General features: G+C 42.8%; 1 protein-coding gene across 1 annotated transcript in view; it reads right to left on the bottom strand.

The window, feature by feature from the left end:
• LOC147750913 (arylsulfatase A-like) overlaps nucleotides 1-13836 on the bottom strand; it is a 495797-nt gene that overhangs the window by 10257 nt on the left and 471704 nt on the right. The gene's annotated exons all lie outside the window — the stretch shown is intronic.

The raw sequence follows: 13836 nt of genomic DNA, 5'->3' as shown, positions 1-13836 counted from the left end.
AAGAATGTAGTTGCAGACTTTTTAAGCGGCATACCCATACCAGAACGTGGGAAACATGACGAATGTGATTAACTATGTATCGCTAGTGTAAACGAGGAAATAGAGGGAATCTCTCCAGGTGAATGGATTTTCAGAACGAAACAAAGATAAAACAATGTGTGAAGTGATTGACATAGTAACAAAGGGTTGGAGTTGTAAGAAAACCTTGCCTGAAAGATTGAAACATTTCTGGGAAGTGAAACATTAACTCTCCCATGAAAATGGTCTACTGTTAAGGGGGGGGTGAGTGGTCCCACCTAACACGCTAAGAAGGAAAGTATTCGAGATCTGCCACGAAGGGCATCTGGGTATTGCAAAAACTAAGAATAGAATCAAGAACAGTTACTGGTGGCCTGGAGTAAGTCTAGCAGTTGAGAGAGTGGTTAGGGACCGCACCTTATGTCTTAATTCGGAGAAATCACAGGTGACTTTTAGACCCCCATTACAACCCATTCCCTGCCCATCCATGCCGTGAGAGAGGGTAGGAGTAGACATTATGGGGTCTATAATGAAAAATGGGGAACAGGTGTATGTTATTTTCCTTATCGACCATTTCTCAAAATGGCCTGAGGTTAAATTTGTCACTCAGACAGATTCCTTAAGTGTTGAAAAATTTCTAGACAAAGTCTTCACACGTGAGGGGCTACCCAAAACCATTATCAGTGACAACGGGCCTCAATTCATGTTGGACACCTTCAAGAGCTACACACAGAGAAACAAAATCTGTCAAGAAACCACCTTTGTATATCAGGCTGGTAACGGGGTGGTAGAGAGGTTCAACAGAGTCATCAAAGGCATTGTACAACTGGCAAATAGCAATAAACGGGAATGGAAACAGGAAACACTTAAAACCGTGTGGGCGTACCGTATCACACCGTGTGTCAGTACTGGCCATAGAGGTCGAACTCCCTTGTCAAAGGACAATGTAGGTTGGGCCAAGGCAGCCAAAAGGGTCAATTGGTATACAGAGCAAGTTAGGAGTAAGCTCAAGGTAGCACAAGCTAGCTGCAAGGAAAGGTATGATTTGAAACATGGGTGCAAACCTGTCAAGCTTGAAACTGGGGACACCGTCAAGGTTAAAAGAAGCGGTCACATTAGCAAGGACAATGACAGATTCACACAGCCCCTTTCTGTTCGCAAAGTGTGCTGCAATTCAGCCTTGCTCAGTGATGGTAGGGTGTGGGACTTCTCAGCCCTTTCACGGTGCAAAGACACCCTGGTTGATCATAGCAGCGATACCCAAACCCATACACATGCCTTGGGTAGTATGCACACTGGATTGTCAGACAAGGAAGTGGACTGCAAATCTCACACCCATAACACAGCTGTGCATTCCACTCCAGAGCTAACCAATGCATCTCCCACTCACAGAGGGCCATGTACTACAAGTACGGGTGGAATGAGTAAAATGTTACCTCCAACACCCGCACTCAACACTGGTCCCACCCATGTCACCAGCAGGGCGGGTAGAAGGTTATTATCACATGTTAAACTGCCAGACTATGTTTGTGAATAATACACTGTACAAACCTACACCTGTTATATCATTATTTTGCCTTATACTTACCATGCTTTCCCATTCTTCTTCCTACCTTCCTTTCCTTACCACTCTCACTCACTCTTTCTCTCCTTATCTCTCTCTCTCTTTTCTCTATTTTTCCTCAGGGGGGAAGATGTGTTATGATTGTCATGTGTCCCCTTATGGACACCGTACCGCTGCCCCCTACGTCACCAGCTGTCATCACTGGAATGTTGACAGTTGACAGCTGGTGGCCGGCTGAGCGGAGGCGTTTGTTGAGATCCGAATTCCATGGAGCTTGTGTTGGTGTATTATAATAAAGAAGTTACTTCACAACTCATCAAGGAGGTTGGAGTATTCTTTACACAGGTGCTAAGAAACATTACCTCTTGTAACACCCCGATTTCAGTGGCAGTACTAAGGCTAGAAATGGGTTTAGAAAGCGCTTTTGCCAAGGGCCTGGCCGGCAGGTCCACTGGGAGGCTTGCCTGAGGAGGAGTCAAGAGGACACCTTAAGGTTTTTTAATGAGTAAAGAAATCCTTGTAGACAAAAAAAATACATTAGTCTACTGAAACTTCTCATTTGCTGTAGCTCTGCTCTACTTGAACTAGATCCAAACTTGGTCCTTTCACTACCGGTGCTACAGCTAAAGGCTAGCCTAAAACAGGCCAAGATTTCACCTGGATAGTGAGGTTCGTCTCAAAAAAGGGGATTCCAAAATATAAAAGATTCGATTCTAGTAAATAGAGTAGAATTTATCCCATGGAGTGAGACGATTTTGGATTCTGTTGCAGTTAGACATGCTGCCTTTGAATTCTCCTACAGCTAAATGCTATGGAACCGCTGCAGAATGTAATTTCTGTTATTATGGGACTCAGGATTTAAATCACGTCTTATTTGTCTGCTCAGTTCTTTTATTGTACTGACGGAAATGGCTGAGACCTATGTGTTTGCAGTTAGCTATACGAACCACCTAAGAAGCTTTACAGTCACTTTATGCCCCCCACCCGAAAGGTTTTTTAAGTGCTATTTAAATTTGCAAATTTAGGATTTCTGGCTTAATCTTGTATGGTCGTTATTGAAGTTTTATGAAATTAACAATCTTTGAGAATATGTACTTGATACTTTTGATATGTAATGTTATGTTCATCTCCTTTTTATGTGGATCTGCCTAACATGAATAAAAATTAATTTAAAATGTACGTCTCCCGAGATGAGGAGCAACGAGGAGAAATATCTTTATTTCGTCTTGTTTTTTCCACTTTCCATGTCTGCAGCACACATAGAGGAAAACACCTCCTAGGATTGTTTCTGTGCAGGAAGGTCCACCCTCCTGCACAAAAATAATCCTGCTGATAACACAGGCACCCTTGCACCCTGGTGTTGGCACTAGGCTGCCGAAATAGCACCAGCGCTGGCGTAAAGGACAGGAATGCACTTTATTACATAAATACGGTAGATTCCTGCCCTTTCACTTTGGCGCTGGGTAGCGCAGCAAGCTACCTTGCTGCACTGCCGTACGCCAAATCCCCATGAATGAAGGCCTTAATGTAAAAACATACATTTTCACTAGCACCACATATAATAAAGTACTATACATTAATCACAACTCACATAGGTGACATGAAGGCTCCATGTGTTGCTAAGTCACAGACTAGTTTTAGCTCACTTTCCTGCTCCTGGGGTCTGCACCCACTGTTATATTTAACTTGAAAACCCTGTCTGAGGTATGGTGCGGACTGTGCAGTTAGGGGGTTACTCAGCAGATGCTCAACCTTGCAAAGACTTTCTCCAACACAGTTTTGTCTACTTTTGGCAGTTTTAGGAGTAATGTCAACAAATCACCCGAGGTTGAGAGCCATAAGGTTTAGTCAAGTTCCTGGCGTGCACTTAATAAATCAGTGCATTCTGTTTTTGCTTTCATTTAAGCCAATTGAACAAAAGCCTCCAACAACAATAATTTTTGAAGAAAAGATCTTGCAACAGTGTATCCTGCTGAGATAAGCAACTTAGCAACCATAGTTTTGCCGCTTACGTTGCCCCAGGGCTCATGTAAAACCCTATTCAGTGACCTACTGGGCAAGCAGGGGCCACTGGGCCTCAACTGTGGCAGTTTGGGGTCATTTACCTCTGATGTCCTGGGTCTATCCTATTATGGATCTGCAAACTGGGCCAAGTACACACTCTTTTCCATTTTAGTCTCAGTGATAGCAACGGCAAGATGTCACAGGCTTCTCATGCAAGAAGCATGGGGATGCTCAAGTTATGTACTTAACAATCACTCCTCACCATAATACCTGATGGTTCAGTCCAGTCCTTTACTTTGTTTTTAAAAAACATACCTAATTACACAATCAAATGTAAATAACACACATGCAATATCTAACAGATATGGTCCAGGGAACTGCGCTGGGGCTATAGCGCCTTGGTATGCCTCCTACCCTTTCCCAACTTCGGGTGTCCCTCCTTTTCTGAATTAGAAGGGTCACCCTAGGGGTTAACACGTCTGAGAAGGCATTCATCAAGGCTCAGGTGCAGATTACCCCTTTAGGTATGGTAGTGCTCAGTTGAGTACTGTTCCCCATTTTCAGTTAGTAATGTTTCTCTTCATGCATGTCTTCCTTGATGGAAGGCCAAGGCCAACTGTGAAACCAGTAACATGTGCAATCTCCTGTTTCCGCTTATATGGGAAGGCACTCTCTTCAAGTTGCACAGCCTCCTTTGGTCCTGGGGTGGTGATATTGTATTACGGCAGTGTTTTCTGCTGTTGGAGCCTTTGGGTGGAAGTTCAGGTAACAGGAAGTTGTGGTACCCTTGTCTGCTTCCGGGCATATCCAGTGGTGGATTTATTTGTGTGCATCATACCAATCTTGGGTCACAAAGTGAACAGCTGAGGCACACTTCTCTGGTTACAGCAGTGTGGAAGGCTGTGGGCAAACTTCATTTAGTCACTGAAGCATAGACAGCCACAGGAACATGTCTTTGGTGGCCGTAGTGTAACCATTTGCAGATCTACAGACACTGCCTGGAACGGCTGCTAAAGAGAGTCTGATGCCCACCAACACCTGGGGAATGTAAAGAGCTGTTATCACCCTCCTTCCAATTGCACTGTAGTGTCTCTACTTCTGGCTCTTCCTGAACTGTCCCAGTTGCAAAAGATTTGGCAGACTTATTACCTTTTTCAGTAGACAGAGCAACTTTTAGGCACTTCAGCTCAGATGTGTAGCTGAATCCAGCATGGCAAGACTTCAGGTGAAGTTGTCTTGCTCCTGGGAAGCTTGATGTCAGCCAGACATCAGCTCTGGTTGTACAGCAGTCATTTGAATACTTTGCAGAGCACTCCAGTCTTGTACAAAGAAAACTTGGAATTAGAACAACATGTGGGTCAGAGGCACCAGCTTTTATACAGTAAAAGAGGGCAGGAGATGTGTAGCCACTGTCCATACTTTCAGTACTGGGTTAGTGTGGTTCTCATTTTAAGTGCCCTTTTCAGGCTGCTCTTCAGACACAGTCTTTGTGCAGAATGACTTTCTTCACAGCAGGGACCCACCCACAACAGAGACACAACAGAGACACAAAGATGAGTGAACCATATACATCTGGCTGTCATCAGTTACGACAAAGAGTTATTTATTTATTTATTTATTTATTTCATGCGATTTTCTATAGCGCAAACATTACCCGAAGGTGTCAGAGCGCTTTACAAAAGAACCTGTTGCGATACATAAGGACTTAGGATTACATGAGTTACATAAAAGATACAAACAGGAAAAAAAGTCACACAGGGAAGAGATAGACAACTAGCTGGTCTCACCCAAGGGGTCCCATTCTCCTTGAACAATAAAGACTGCAGTTCCACCCTTTGCTTCCACCATCTACCGTATGGAAGGTTCACAACTAATCTGCAGTTCCTCTCAGTAAAAGGCCTAATTGAATAACTAAAGTAGTCATGTTCCCTTTCTTTCCACTCCAGTGCCTAAGTTCCCTCCCACCAGCTTCAGGAATGTCAGCCATAAACTTCCACTGTCTCGGAAAACAATCTCAACTTCATCTTGTGCACAGGGCTGGACTGAAGGCATCCAACATGGTATCCCACAGGTCTCCATTACTCTGTCTAACTCAAACTAACAATATATGTACCACACTGGCCACATACATATATATGGCCACAGACATAACCAAGCACAAAATACACTTGGTATGTTAGCACCAGGATCTGGATTAGCCCATGATAGCAGAACATTACACAAGTGGGCCATTAGACCTCTACTACAGTTACAAAGATAAAACGGGTTGGTCACAACTTCCAGAATCACAAAACACAGTATTCGGTCACTAATGCTCTGCATGTTATACTCATGAAAAAGGGAGTAGTCCACTGTCAATGTAATGAGGGCGCATTTAGTGTGCTTCTTTAGGTCACAGAACAGTGGCAGTCCTAGGTCCTTAGGCATGCAATAGAAAAGGATGATGTATCAGGGTGAGGTTTGGGCACAGAAATCCCAAAATGTAAATACTAGATACTCCTCTGGGCAAGGAACATGATAGTACACTATGGAGGAAAGATTCTCGTCCTAACAGCACAAAACGTGAGCCTAATATTTTGCATGCCCATTATTGATGGATGAAACCCAACCTGCCTTAAGTTCAACACTGTCAAGACAGTAAAAATAATCTTTGGCAAAGGCACCTTCTTCCGGGACTCCATCTCGTAGCCTACCAAACTCAGACCCTTACCACTTTGGCAACCCTCACAAGAAGCTCGGAATAGTAATCAACTCTCTATTACTGGCCAAGTGAATGTAGACTCTGTCTCCTGCCTTCACACGCTCAGGAAGATCTTCAAATGGCTTCCCACCAACTCTCGCAGAACCTTCATCTAGCTCACATCACCAGCAAAGTGGACTACGGCAACGTACTATATGCTGGAATCAAGGCTCAACTGGTCAAAAGACTGGCTCTTCATTAAGCCCTGACCCTGGACCAGTCCATACAGCTCCTGCTTCAGCACCAGGAACCCCCCCCACCCCCCGGTGGTTGTAGATTATACAAATACACATCACATAACATGCTTATACTTTGCTCATTAAGCATAAAACACAATTCTCTGGTACAGTATCGAGAAGTTAAATTTCGTTGCTGAATAGTACTGTGAAAAACTATCTCTACTGAGTCTTGCGTTTGTTGTATTTTTTTTATAAATGCACAGCACCAGTGATTTCTTCTTCTGCCATAGTATTTACATTGTATTACTTTTTCATGTGTTAGTGTTTTCTACAGAGACAGTTTCTAATTGTAAACATTTTTGGCGTCTTGGAAGTCAAATGCATCTGCGCAATTCCTTAAAAATGTGACGTTACCCGATTTATTGAGCTCAACATCACATCTATCTTTTTCCAATTTCTTGAAAGGTTTGTGAGCTCATTGGAGAGGGAACAGTATAGGGACTACTGAGAACTCAGTGTTATATCTTCACTAACAAAATTAGCCAAATCTTTTTTGACATCCCCTGTGTTAATAGCAAGCGCCTCATACTTGTGTGCAACATGTTTTTCTTTACAAGGTACCGTAACGAAAGTTTTCCCTCAAAAGAAAGAGACACAGCATTATTAGAATCTTATCTGAGATACAATTGAAATTTTACTACTGGTCAGCATTTATGACTCGGATCTGCAGTTTGGCAGTTCTGGATAAGTGTTTATACTTTCACAGGTTCCTACTAGGATTAGATGTCAATATGTTTCTGTATAGGATAAATGACCCCAACTATTTTAAAAGGGTTAAATTTAAGACCATAAGGGATACGGTGAGTGTCTGGCGATCTATTATGGCTAAATGCAATACATCTCTTTTTCACAGTCAAACACCTTTATGGGGCAATCCCGGCTTTCCTACTATTTTTCATGACACAGCCTGTCAAATGTTTTTAAACTCCGGTATTAGATTTCTGGGGGATTTATATGATCATCTTGGGTTTATGGCATTTGATAAAATGAAACTTTGCTACAACCTACCAGAAAGGGCTAGGTTTAAATACTATCAGATTCGAGATTACTTAGTGAAAAAAGTAGAACTCACTGCAGTCTCAGAATCTGAGATATGGGACTGTATCTATAGAGATGTTGATAAATCTATTATAAGCCTGGGTTATAAGCTCTTTTCTGATCTCAGGACCGGTGATGCTACTATTTTAACAGAGAAATGGAATAGGAAACTGGCAATGAGCATCCCAACAGATCTAATTGTCACATCATTTAAAAGCCTAAATACATCAGTTCAATCTTCCAGCCTAAAATTGCAGATGTTTAAAACAGTTTGTCAATTATATTACACGCCTGAAAGGATAATTAAATGGGCAATGAACAATAATCATTCAGATAAAACGAAATGCCCTAAATGTAATATGAGTGGCGCGGATATTGTCCACATGTTTTTTACTTGCCCTCACCTTAAAGAATACTGGGAAGGAATAACCAAGGTCATCACTGAGAGGCTGGAGCAACCCTTCTTATTCACAAATATTGATGTTTGCGTAGGCGTCAATGGGGGTGAAAGGTTTAGAGATCTGTTAAATATCCTAATTACTTGTGCAAGGTTAATTGTTGCCAGAGCATGGATTCAAAAGAATCCACCAATAGTTTTAGAATGGTGGAGTTTAGTAAAGGAGATCCATAGTATGGAAGCCGCTATTGCAGATTCAAGGGGATTGCAGGCCAGACGAAAAATTGACAGAATATGGGGTTTATTTATGTCTTAGTAATATTTCTTAAAATATATGTCTATCGATTCTTAACTTTATGTTTTGCACTGTTTAAATAATGCTATATATTTATCTAAATGCAATTATGGAATACCGTCATATTTTTGTTTCTTTTTTTATTTTATTTTTTTTTTCCTTGAAAAAATGAATTGTTTATTGCCTATGTGATCCTTTGATGCAAATAAAAAAACTTTGAAAATAAAAAAATAAAAAAAAGAGATACAATTGATTAATTTTTTGGATATACAAAACTGGCGAGGAGTTCTTTATGTGATGGGAAACACATTTGACCAAATTGATGAAGCACAAGAACTGTCACCTTGAACCACCATAATCAGTTAAGTTGTGAAAGGTGCTTTTTACCTGGAGGAGAAATGTTTAAAAACAGTATCAATTAATTTTGAGACATAGCCCCCACCTATGGGTAGGGTATGAGTAGGTAGGTAGGTAGACCGGTAGCTGATGGTGATTTCAATGGCGAGTGTGCTATTAATAAGTTACAGTAGCCAAGCACATCAAGTTTAGCCATACATTTAAGAACATGTAGTCCACGTTGATCATCCAGGGACCCCCTCCCCTGATTCAGTCGTCCCTCACCTCTTGTAAACCAGAGACCAAAGTGGAGGGTTCTAGGCAGAACAATGGACAAAGTCATACAGCATTGCCCCAGCCCGCTGCACAGCAGCCAGTTTGAAGCAGCCACGCCACTCCCTCTCTTGAAACAGAGCTAACAACCATGATCTTGCTCATTTAGCAGACGCGTGATGAAGGCATGCTTCAGGGTGTCTGGTAAAGAAGGAGGAGTTATACATAAAAAAAAAGAAAATTACACCAGAATCACCCTGAGCATTAGAGAAAAGATGCTTCTGTCCCTGGATGAATTCAATTCTCATACTCCTTGACCTCTCAGCAGCCTACAACATCATGGATTATGACACAATGCTTTGTAGACTTGTGGAATGAGTCTAATTTACTGGACCAATGTTGCAATTGGCCCAGTCTTTCCTCCATACCCACACGTCATTGGTCAAATACAATCTTCACTGCAGATGGGGTCTTGTGGGTTCCCTTTCATGTCTGCATTTCAATATCTACTAGCAGCCCGTCACGACGTTGTCCGGGTATGAATTGCTTCCGGCCAGTAGTATATTGTTTTGTAGGATTTTGTTTTGATAGCATTTCTTATCTGTGACAGGCCAGTGAAACGCTACAATTCACAGTGCACTGCTAATGCACTTAAGAGTGTGCGTTCAGTTTCCCTACTTTTTTTTTCCTTGCAATATTATATAGCGCGAACTGGACAACATGGCATGAGCACAATTTACCTTACAGAAGAACACATTCATTTGTGGTAGGCACGGGGAGACAAAGCGATTACCCTGGAATCACAGGATGTTGAGCTGATGCCGAGATTGGAACGTAGCTCCCCAGCTCTAAAGTTCGCAATTCTAGAACTTGTGGCGGGAGGTGTGTCTAAAAGTGTATGTCAGTGCTGGCCATCAATGAAGGAGACCTGTGCATTTTTCAAATCGGTGGTGAGAAAATATGAGTATGTTGCTGGAGATGTCGGCCGCCGTGCCACCAATGTACTTACCGGGGGAGGGTAAACACCCATAATTCCGCAACTTTCTTTCCGCATACCATCACTCCGCATACTTTCATTACGAAAGTACCATGACTGCGCAATGCCTTCATAACGCATGGCATTACATTTTATATCCTTTTACCACGCATACATTTACAACGAAATTCGTTGTAAATGCATGAATGGTAAAAGCATGTTTTTTTTAATGTTTGGATAAGGTAAGTATGGGTATAGGGGTATATGTTTTGGGGTACTGATGTATATGTTTTGGGGTGTTTGGGTATTTTGAGCGTTCAGATATAGTTTTTGGTTATGGGGTACAGGGGTAGTTTTAGGGTTTAGGGATAGTTATGGGTTTTGGGGTACAGGGGTATTTTTAAGGGTCAGGGCTAGGTTTGGGTTTTGGGGTATAGGGGTATTTTTAGGGTTCAGGGGTAGGTTTAGGTTTTGGGGTACAGGGGTATTTTAAGGGTTCAGGGCTAGGTTTGGGGTTTGGGGTACAGGGGTATTTTTAGGGTTCAGGGCTAGGTTTGGGTTTTGGGGTACAGGGGTATTTTAGGGTTCAGGGGTAGGTTTGGGTTTTGGGGTACAGGGTTATTTTTATGGTTCAGGGCTAAGTTTGGGTTTTGGGGTACAGGGGGTATTTTTAGGGTTCGGGGTAGGTTTGGGTTTTGGGATACAGGGGCATTTTAAGGGTTCAGGGCTAGGTTTGTGTTTTGTGGTACAGAGGTATGTTAGGGTTCAGGGGTAGGTTTGGGTTTTGGGGTACAGGGGTATTTTTAGGGCTCAGGGCTAGGCTTGTGTTTTGGGGTACAGGGTTATTTTTAGGGTTCAGGGGTAGGTTTGGGTTTTGAGGTACAAGGTTATTTATAGGGTTTAGGGCTAGGTTTGGGTTTTGGGGTACAGGGTATATTTATAGGGTTAAGATGGGTTAGTGTTTAAGCGTGTTGGGGTATTTTAAGGAGTACGGGTGGGTTATGATTATGGGGTGCAGGGGTATTTAAAGGGAGCAGGGTGGACACCCGTAGCTGGAATGTACAGAACCTGGGAAGAAAAAACAATGAAATATTGGGCATAACGCTCGCTTTTTTGTTTCCGTAATCCCGCGACCCGCACACGCCCACGCCCCCAGCACACGTCCACAGCACACGATTTGAGACATGGCATGAAGGGCGGAACTTACCACATGCCCCCAGCATTTGTCACGCCCCCAGCACACGCCCACAGCACACCGCAGACACGCCCACAAGGGACTACTTTGCTGGCATGGTTCTTTCACCTTTTAAATGTATATGGTGGGCGTCTGCATAGCCTATGTCCTTCTGCTGCAACTGCCCTTTCCAACGCTGTATTGGGTGTTGGGATTGGTGCTCTGGTTCCTGAGATTACCCGCCTCAAAGGTTTGGGCTCTCTCTTTATTATATTAGTATAGAGTATAGATATGTGCCTGTGGCACACCAGGACCTGGTGGATATCCAAAATCCACTTTCTAATCGAATTAGACTGGAAATCAGGCCAACATCTCCACTTTCCTGGACAATATATTTCTCTGGGTGAAAGGGTTTCCTCTGCCTGAATGTAAGAAATACAGAAACTATGATTATAGTAGGAAAGGAATCCATGCCACCAGTCTGCCTTTCGAATTGAGCTATAAACTGAGCTTTATTACCTAATGCACACAAAGCACAGAACTTTTCAGTCATTTCATACTTATAACTCTTCTTTGATCTTTATGCCAATGTGTTTTATCTCCACTACTCTAGAGAATCCTTCTACTCCTCAACCAAGACCACTGGGTGGAGCTGATGAGAACCCAGGTGATGGGAACCTAAGCTACTGTAAAACAGTGTATACCAGGTTGCCAGAGATATTAATATACAGGATGGATTAGTTACTTACCTGTAATCCTAGTTCTCTTCAAGGGGTATCCTCATCAAAATCATAAGCACTAGAATATTCCCACCCATGCGCAGTACCCCAGAAACACAATCATATATGTGCCCCACATATATGTATATATATATATATATATATATATATATATATATATATATATATATAAAATAGCAATTGCACCCTTAGCAACATTGGAGCTGTATAATGCTTAAGAACTCCCCATTATATCATAACACAGCATAGGAAACAGAGGAAACCAACAGCAAAACATGTTTTGAATCTGTTTTAATGCTCAGCAGTCAGTAGAAAACTCTCACATTGGACTGAAGCATATACAGCTCCCAGGCTGCATTGCAAAAACACAGTCTAAAAAGACAAAAGCTAACTCATAGCAACATAAAGATAAACTGGCACTGTGCCTTTAACGCAATCATAACCCCCAGCTTCCCATCATGCCTCAGGGGTGACAGTTAGGTCAGTTGTTCTTTGCGGTGACTCAAAAAGCCATGGCACAAAGAGTTGACAATAACTTTAAAATACCAGAATCCTTAGCCTGGGGAGGTGGGAGAGTTGCTTATGACTTTGATGAGGATATCCCCTGAAGAGAACTAGGATTACAGGTAAGTAACTAATCCTTCTCTTCCAGGGGATCCTTATCAATAGTCATAAGCACTAGAATAGAATAGCGAGCGTCACCTCATCCACCTGCGGGCAAAGGACCATAACGGTAAATTAACCAATCAGCTTAGATAACCAAGCCTGCAAGATAGATCACTATCCAAAAAGATGGCTCAAGGAGGCCTGGCCCACTTGAGTATAAGCCCTGGAATCGGATTCTAGACAGTAATGCCTTGTAAAGGTGTGAACTGATCTCCAGGTCGCAGCCTTGTAAATCTCTGACATTGGAACATCATGCAAGAAAGCTACTAAGGCAGCGTTTCCCCTAGTGGAGTGTGCTTTAGTAGACAACAACAAGGGTGTATGAGCCAGCTGGTAAGCCAATTTTATACAGGACACTACCCATCTAGAAATGGATCTTTTAGAGGCTGGGGAGCCTGTTCTCATGGCACCATAATTTAAAAACAATTGATCCGATTTTCTTATGCCCTTGGTACCCTCTTGATAGAATTTAAGCACTCTTTTGAGGTCCAAAGAATGCAGCGACCTCTCCGCAGGAATCGCGGAGTTTGGAAAAAAGGATGGCAGGAAGAGTGACTGATTAATATGAAAATCAGATACAACTTTAGGCAGAAAAGAAGGATGAACCTTAATACAACCCTGTTGTGGTGAAAAACGGTGTAAGGCTCTTTTACACACAGCGCTTGGATTTCACTTATTCTGCACGCTGATGTTATCGCTACCAGAAAAGCGGCCTTCCAGGTCAGATGCTGTAAAGAGGCCCTGTGGATGGGCTCAAAATCAGCCACAGCCCTTAGTGGGAGTACCTGCAGGGCGGTGACGTGGGGAGGGGGAGGGGCAGGGTGGGCTGTAGTAATGTATGTATTATGGAGTTTTACAGGTAAGTAAACATTTAAATAAATAAAACAAATTTTGTTGCGGGCACTGCATCGCATATGGGGATGCAGTGCACTCAATGAAATTCATTTTATTCATTTAAATGTTTACTTACCTGGGAAGCTCCGTAATCCATACAATACTACCCTCCACCCTGCCCCACCCACTCCCCTTCATCACCGCCCTGCAGGCACTCCCACTGCCGGCCGCGGCTGCTCAAAAGGAGGACCCAATAATTTGGATAGCACCAGATTCAACTCCCATGGAGGCGAAGGGTTCCGAACAGGGGGATATACTATCTTCAACCCCTGTAAGAAGTCCTTAACCACCTGCATTTGGAAAAAAGAAGGGCGGCTGGATGATTTTCTGTACCCCGTAATGGCTGACAAATGAACCCTGATTGAAGCATATTTTAAACCTGCTTTAGCTAGATATAGAAGGTAAGGAAGAATGACATCCTCCTGCCCCTTTGTAGGGTCAAAGTGATGTGTATGCAGTCCTGCAGCAGTTTCAAGTGTCCG

Source organism: Lissotriton vulgaris, chromosome 1_1 (genome assembly GCF_964263255.1).
Source record: "Lissotriton vulgaris chromosome 1_1, aLisVul1.2, whole genome shotgun sequence".
Lineage (NCBI taxonomy): Eukaryota > Metazoa > Chordata > Amphibia > Caudata > Salamandridae > Lissotriton > Lissotriton vulgaris.
Note: the sequence above shows the minus strand (reverse complement) of the source record. Positions and strands in the feature narration are given on the sequence as shown.